We start from the raw sequence: 5,991 nt of genomic DNA on the forward strand, positions 1-5,991 counted from the left end.
TTACCTTTGCTTGTGGGTTCCCCCTTTAAGTGGTCCAACCATGTCAAGCCCCCAGACTGCGAACGGCCAGGTAATGGGTATAGTTTTGAGGGCGGTGGGTGGCATGTGGCTCTGATTAGAAAAGAGCTGACAACCGACGCATCTTTGGACTAAGTCCTGAGCATCTGCCTGGGCCGTCGGCCAATAAAATCCTGTACGGAATGCCTTTCCTACAAGGGCCCGGGCTGCGGCGTGGTGTCCTCCTAGTCCGACGTGAATTTCAGCCAGAAGGTCTCGCCCTTCCTCTTCGGAGATACACCTTTGAAGGACTCCGGTTGTACTTTTCTTATAGAGTTCTCCCTCATGGACCTTGTAGGCTTTAGATCGCCGGACTACGCAGCGGGCCTCATTATGGTCTTCGGGGAGTTCCTGCCTAAGCAAGTAGGCTAGGAACGGCTCTGTCCATGGGGCGATTACTGCCATTATGTCGTGAGCTGAGGGTGTTGTTTCGTCGGCTGGATCGCCGGTTATGTCAGATTGCTCTGCGGCCGCCTCCGGTTTGTTATTTCCGGACTCCTCTTCCCATAGTACGGATGGCTTGAACAGCCGTTCCAGGAAGATATTTGGAGGGACAGCATCATGTTTTGCGCCGATGCATGCCAATACGTCGGCCGCTTGGTTATTATCTCTGGCTACATGGTGGAATTCAAGTCCTTCGAACCGAGCTGACATTTTAAGGACAACGTTGCGATAGGCTGCCATTTTTGGATCCTTGGCATCAAAGTCTCCATTTACTTGGGATATTGTGAGGTTTGAGTCCCCACGCACCTCTAGGCGTTGGATGCCCATGGAGATTGCCATCCGAAGGCCATGTAAGAGGGCCTCGTATTCGGCTGCGTTGTTGGAGTCCGTGTACATTATCTGAAGTATGTATTGGACTCTGTCCCCGGTTGGGGACGTTAGTACGATGCCAGCCCCCAATCCGGCCAACATTTTGGAGCCGTCAAAATGCATAATCCAATTGGAGTATGCGCCGTACTCTTTAGGGAGTTCGGCTTCAGTCCACTCAGCGACAAAGTCAGCCAAAACTTGCGACTTTATAGCTCGCCGGGGTTTGTAAGTTATGTCGAATGGTAAGAGCTCAATGTCCCATTTTGCAATCCTGCCCATTGCATCGCGGTTATTTATAATGTCATTTAGGGGTACTTCAGAGGCCACTGTTATCGAACACTCTTGAAAGTAGTGTCGGAGCTTCCGGGATGCCATGAACACCGCATATGCTATCTTTTGATAGTGCGGGTAACGGGACTTGCAGGGGGTTAAAACAGTGGATACGTAGTACACTAGTTTTTGAAGAGGGAATTTATGCCCTTCTGTCTCTCGTTCTACGACGAGCACCGCGCTTACTACTTGATGTGTTGCCGCGATGTATAACAACATAGGTTCGCCCAGGTTGGGCGCAGCCAGGACCAGATTCGTTGCCAATATGGCCTTTATTTCTTCAAGTCCGGCAGTGGTAGCATCCGTCCACTCGAAGTGTTCGGTGTGCCTGAGGAGGCGATAGAGGGGCAATGCCTTTTCTCCTAGGCGGGAGATAAAGCGGTTGAGAGCCGCCACGCATCCAGTCAATTTCTGGATCTGTTTGAGGTTTTTTGGAATATCCAACTGTGATAGGGCTCGGATTTTGGCCGGATTTGCTTCAATTCCTCTACCGGATACAATGAAGCCCAAGAGCTTTCCGGCTGGTACGCCGAAAGCGCATTTTTCCGGATTCAGCTTGATGTCATATGCTCGGAGGTTGTCGAATGTGACCCTCAAGTCGTCTACTAGAGTTTCGACGTGTTTGTTTTTGACGACTACGTCGTCTACGTATGCCTCTACTGTTTTACCGATCTGGGTAGCCAGACATGTCTGAATCATGCGCTGATATGTTGCGCCGGCGTTTTTAAGTCAGAAGGGCATCGTGTTGAAGCAGAATGGTCCATATGGAGTAATGAACGCCGTTGCGGCTTGATCCTCTTCTGCCATCTTGATTTGATGATAGCCGGAGTATGCGTCCAGGAAGCACAATGAATCGTGCCCTGCAGTGGCATCGATGATTTGGTCGATGCGGGGGAGGGGGAAGGGATCGTTTGGGCAGGCTTTATTTAGGTCTTTGAAATCGACACATAGGTGCCAGGATCTGTCCTTCTTTGGTACCATTACCAGGTTTGCTAGCCAATCCGGATGTTTGATGTCTCTGATGAATCCGGCTTCCAATAGTTTGGCTAGTTCTTCTCCCATTGCCTGTCTTTTGGGTTCGGAAAATCGTCGAAGAGCCTGTTTGACTGGCTTGAACCCTTTTAGGATGTTTAGGCTATGCTCTGCCAGCCTGCGAGGGATTCCTGGCATATCTGAAGGATGCCAGGCGAAAATGTCCCAATTTTCTCGAAGGAATTCTCGCAGCGCGGCGTCTACATCAGGGTTCAACTGTGCCCCGATGGAGGCTGTCTTTGTCGGGTCCGTTGGGTGGACCTGGAATTTTATAATTTCGTTCGCTGGTTTAAAGGAGGTGGACTTGGATCTCTTATCGAGTATCACGTCGTCTCTGTGCACCGTAGCGCGCAGCACGGTGAGTTCCTCTGCCGCTAGGGCTTCGGATAGTGCCTCCAGGGCTAATGCGGCTGTTTTATTTTTGGCGCGGAGTGCTACGTCCGGATCACTAACGGGAGTGATTATCTCGCCGGGCGCAGGCATTTTGAGCTTCATGTACCCGTAATGGGGTACGGCTTGGAAAATTGTGAACGCCTCTCGTCCTAATATAGCGTGGTATCCGCTGCTGAGCGGGGCCACTTGGAACGTGATTTCTTCGGATCTGTAATTGTCCGGTGAGCCGAACACCACATTGAGTGTGATTTTTCCGGTGCAGCGTGCTTCCCGGCTAGGGATTATTCCTCTGAAGGTTGTGCTGCTTCGCTCAATGCGGCTCCAGTCTATTTCCATTTTTTGAAGAGTTTCCTCGTAAATGAGGTTCAATCCGCTGCCGCCATCCATGAGTACCTTGGTAAGCCGAAAGCCATCCACTATTGGACTGAGGACCAATGCGGCTGGTGCTCGGGCTGTTCAGAATTTAGGTTCGTCGCTGGCGTTGAAGGTGATGGCCGCGTCGCTCCAAGGATTTGTTGTTGCTACTTGGTAGACTTCGGCAAGGCTGTGGATTGTTCGTTTCCGCATATTGTTTGATGCGAAAGTCTCGAAGACTGTTGATACCGTACCGGTATTGTTGGTGTGGTTTCGCGGGGCTAGAAGCTCCTCGCCACTTTTGGCCACCTCCCGTAATATCCAACATGCACGAAGGCTATGTGTTGGGGTGGCGCCCTTGGTACTGTGAATTGTACAGGGTTTGCTGAGCCATCCCTCCAGTACGGTTCCGTTCCCTTTAAGGGGCTTCCGTTTTTTGGTTCTTGTACTTGGTGCCTGAGTGTAATGCACCCTTTTGTTGCGGGCTGGGGCTATGTTCGGGGCCGGATTATCCCAAAACCTATCTTCAGTTTTCCGGAAACTTTCTATGGCACAGTACTTTCACTATGGATGCCAAGTCGGCGAAACGTGTGATTTCACGATGGCTGACGGCGTTCAAGATTCCCCTGTCCGTGCAATTGTTGCAAAAGATCGAGATTGCGTTTTCCTCTCGGCAGTCCTTTATCCGGTCCATGACCAGGAGGAATCTGGCCCAGTAATGATGTACTGTTTCGGCTGGCTCTTGCCGGATTAGAGATAGATCGCATATATATGGACGGGCGGGCCTAATTGAGTCTGGGACCCTGCTCATCTCGAGGCTCAAGGGCCGAGAAGTTTCCGAATTTGGAATCTTGGAAAGTGGAACGTTGTCCAACGGGTCCGGTCCGATGCCTGACTTTATGTTCAGTGCTTGATCAGAATCCGCTCCTCCGCGGGAATCCGGCATGGAGGGTTCGGTAGCCCGAACACGACTAGTTTTCAATATGGGAGAAGGATCGTCGCGATGTTCCTCTACCACCGTGACGTGGTGGGTAACCTGGGGAGAGTTAATCTCTCTTAGATCGGTTTTAAGCCCGATCCGATTGTAGTCTGTAGCGACTCCCAGGGCGGCGATCCGATCCAAGAGTTCGTTTACAGACGAGAGCTCTGCTGGATCTAACTGCTCGGCGAATTCCGAGTTGACGTGAAGATTGCTCTCGATGACACGAGAGGTCATCGTTGAAGCGGTGGCCGGACAGGCGGTCATAAGAAAACCTCCTAGCCGGATAGTTTGGCCGGCGGCCAAGGCTCCATTGGTGAAGATGCCGTCCTTGAAGACGGGAAGAGGCATCCTTCCTATCGGTGACGGCATAGAGGAACTCTCAATGAAAGCACCAATGTCGGTGTCAAAACCGGCGGATCTCAGGTAGGGGGTCCCGAACTGTGCATCTAGGCGGATGGTAACAGGAGACAAGGGACACGATGTTTTACCCAGGTTCGGACCCTCTTGATGGAGGTAAAACCCTACATCCTACTTGATTGATATTGATATTGTGGATGTTTACAAGAGTGGATCTACCACGAGATCAAGGAGGCTAAACCCTAGAAGCTAGCCTATGGTATGATTGTAATGGTTGTTGTTGTTGTGTCCTACAGACTAGAGCCATCCGGTTTATATAGACACCGGAGAGGGCTAGGGTTACATAGAGTCGGTTACAATGGTAGGAGATCTACGTATCCGTATCGCCAAGCTTGCCTTCCACGCCAAGGAAAGTCCCATCCGGACACGGGACGAAGTCTTCAATCTTCTATCTTCATAGTCTTGGAGTCCGGTCGATGATGATAGTCCGGCCGATGATAGTTCGGTCGATGATGGTAGTCCGGCTATCCGGACACCCCCTAATCCAGGACTCCCTCAGCCCCCCTACCCGAGATCTACCGGTTTTGACACCGACACCAGGTACTTCCGTTTCTTGGTAATGATTCTAATGTTCATGAGAATATGATGCTGCCTAAATTGGATACATTTGTTTTGCTTACAAATGAAGGGCCTAGCTTGGAGAAGGATGAACAATGGAGCAAGAACAAGCATGGAGACAATGGTATGCATAAGGGAAACAAGAACGGAGTTTATAGTGATGATTTTAGGACTTTGAAGCCACTGTAATGAGTGCATGAAGGCTTGGACGAAATATACAAGATACGACTTCACAAATTTCATCCAGAAGCTATTATAGGATCTGCGTGACCTTATTATTGGGCAAGACCCATGTAATTTCGAAATACATAAGCATAGGATGTTTTAAGAGTCCGTATGTGTGGGGAAAGAAAGTTAGGGTTGGTTTCGGGCCCCTCCTACAAAGGGTCACGAAATTCCTCCTGCTCCTCCATATATACAGCCCTTAGGGCGTCGTTTTAGTTAAAAGTTAGCCAACACAACTTCGTGTACTTCGTTTGTGTCCAAAGACCAGACAAAGACCGCTTTCAGATCCCCACCATTATCAATACTTCATCCATATTCGCAATATTCAGATTGATTTATCATATTCTTGCTTGTTCTTCGATTGCTTGCAAGAATAGACCTTTGTGGTCAGGTTGATCGTCCTCCGGCGTGGTCAATAACCTCTTAGAGTTGGTTTAGCGGTTTCTAAGGCGCAACATAGTGCACGTTTGTAGTCGGATCGTCAAAGTCGACTCGATGAAATCGATAGTTATCATCTCATCGAAAGATCGGGACACCTAGCCTCTATCAAGTGGTATCAGATTTCCAGGTTGCTCGATGAGATTTTACAGTTTTTCATAGTTTAGATCGAGTTTGTTCTTCATACCTACAGTCCACAAAAAAGCAAAAAAAAATTGGGTTAGTTCATCATATCCAAACCAATCCTTTGCATAATCTTTCAGGGTTTTTGCTTTGTTGAATTTGTGGTTGCATCATCATGTCTAGTTGCTGGTCTTAGTGTCTAGTCCTTTAGAGTTTTGAGTTCTTTCACAGTTTGTCACGCCGCCGCCACACCATCTTCATCACTGCTG

This window comes from Triticum dicoccoides, chromosome 7B, assembly GCF_002162155.2.
Source record: "Triticum dicoccoides isolate Atlit2015 ecotype Zavitan chromosome 7B, WEW_v2.0, whole genome shotgun sequence".
Taxonomy (NCBI): Eukaryota; Viridiplantae; Streptophyta; class Magnoliopsida; order Poales; family Poaceae; genus Triticum; species Triticum dicoccoides.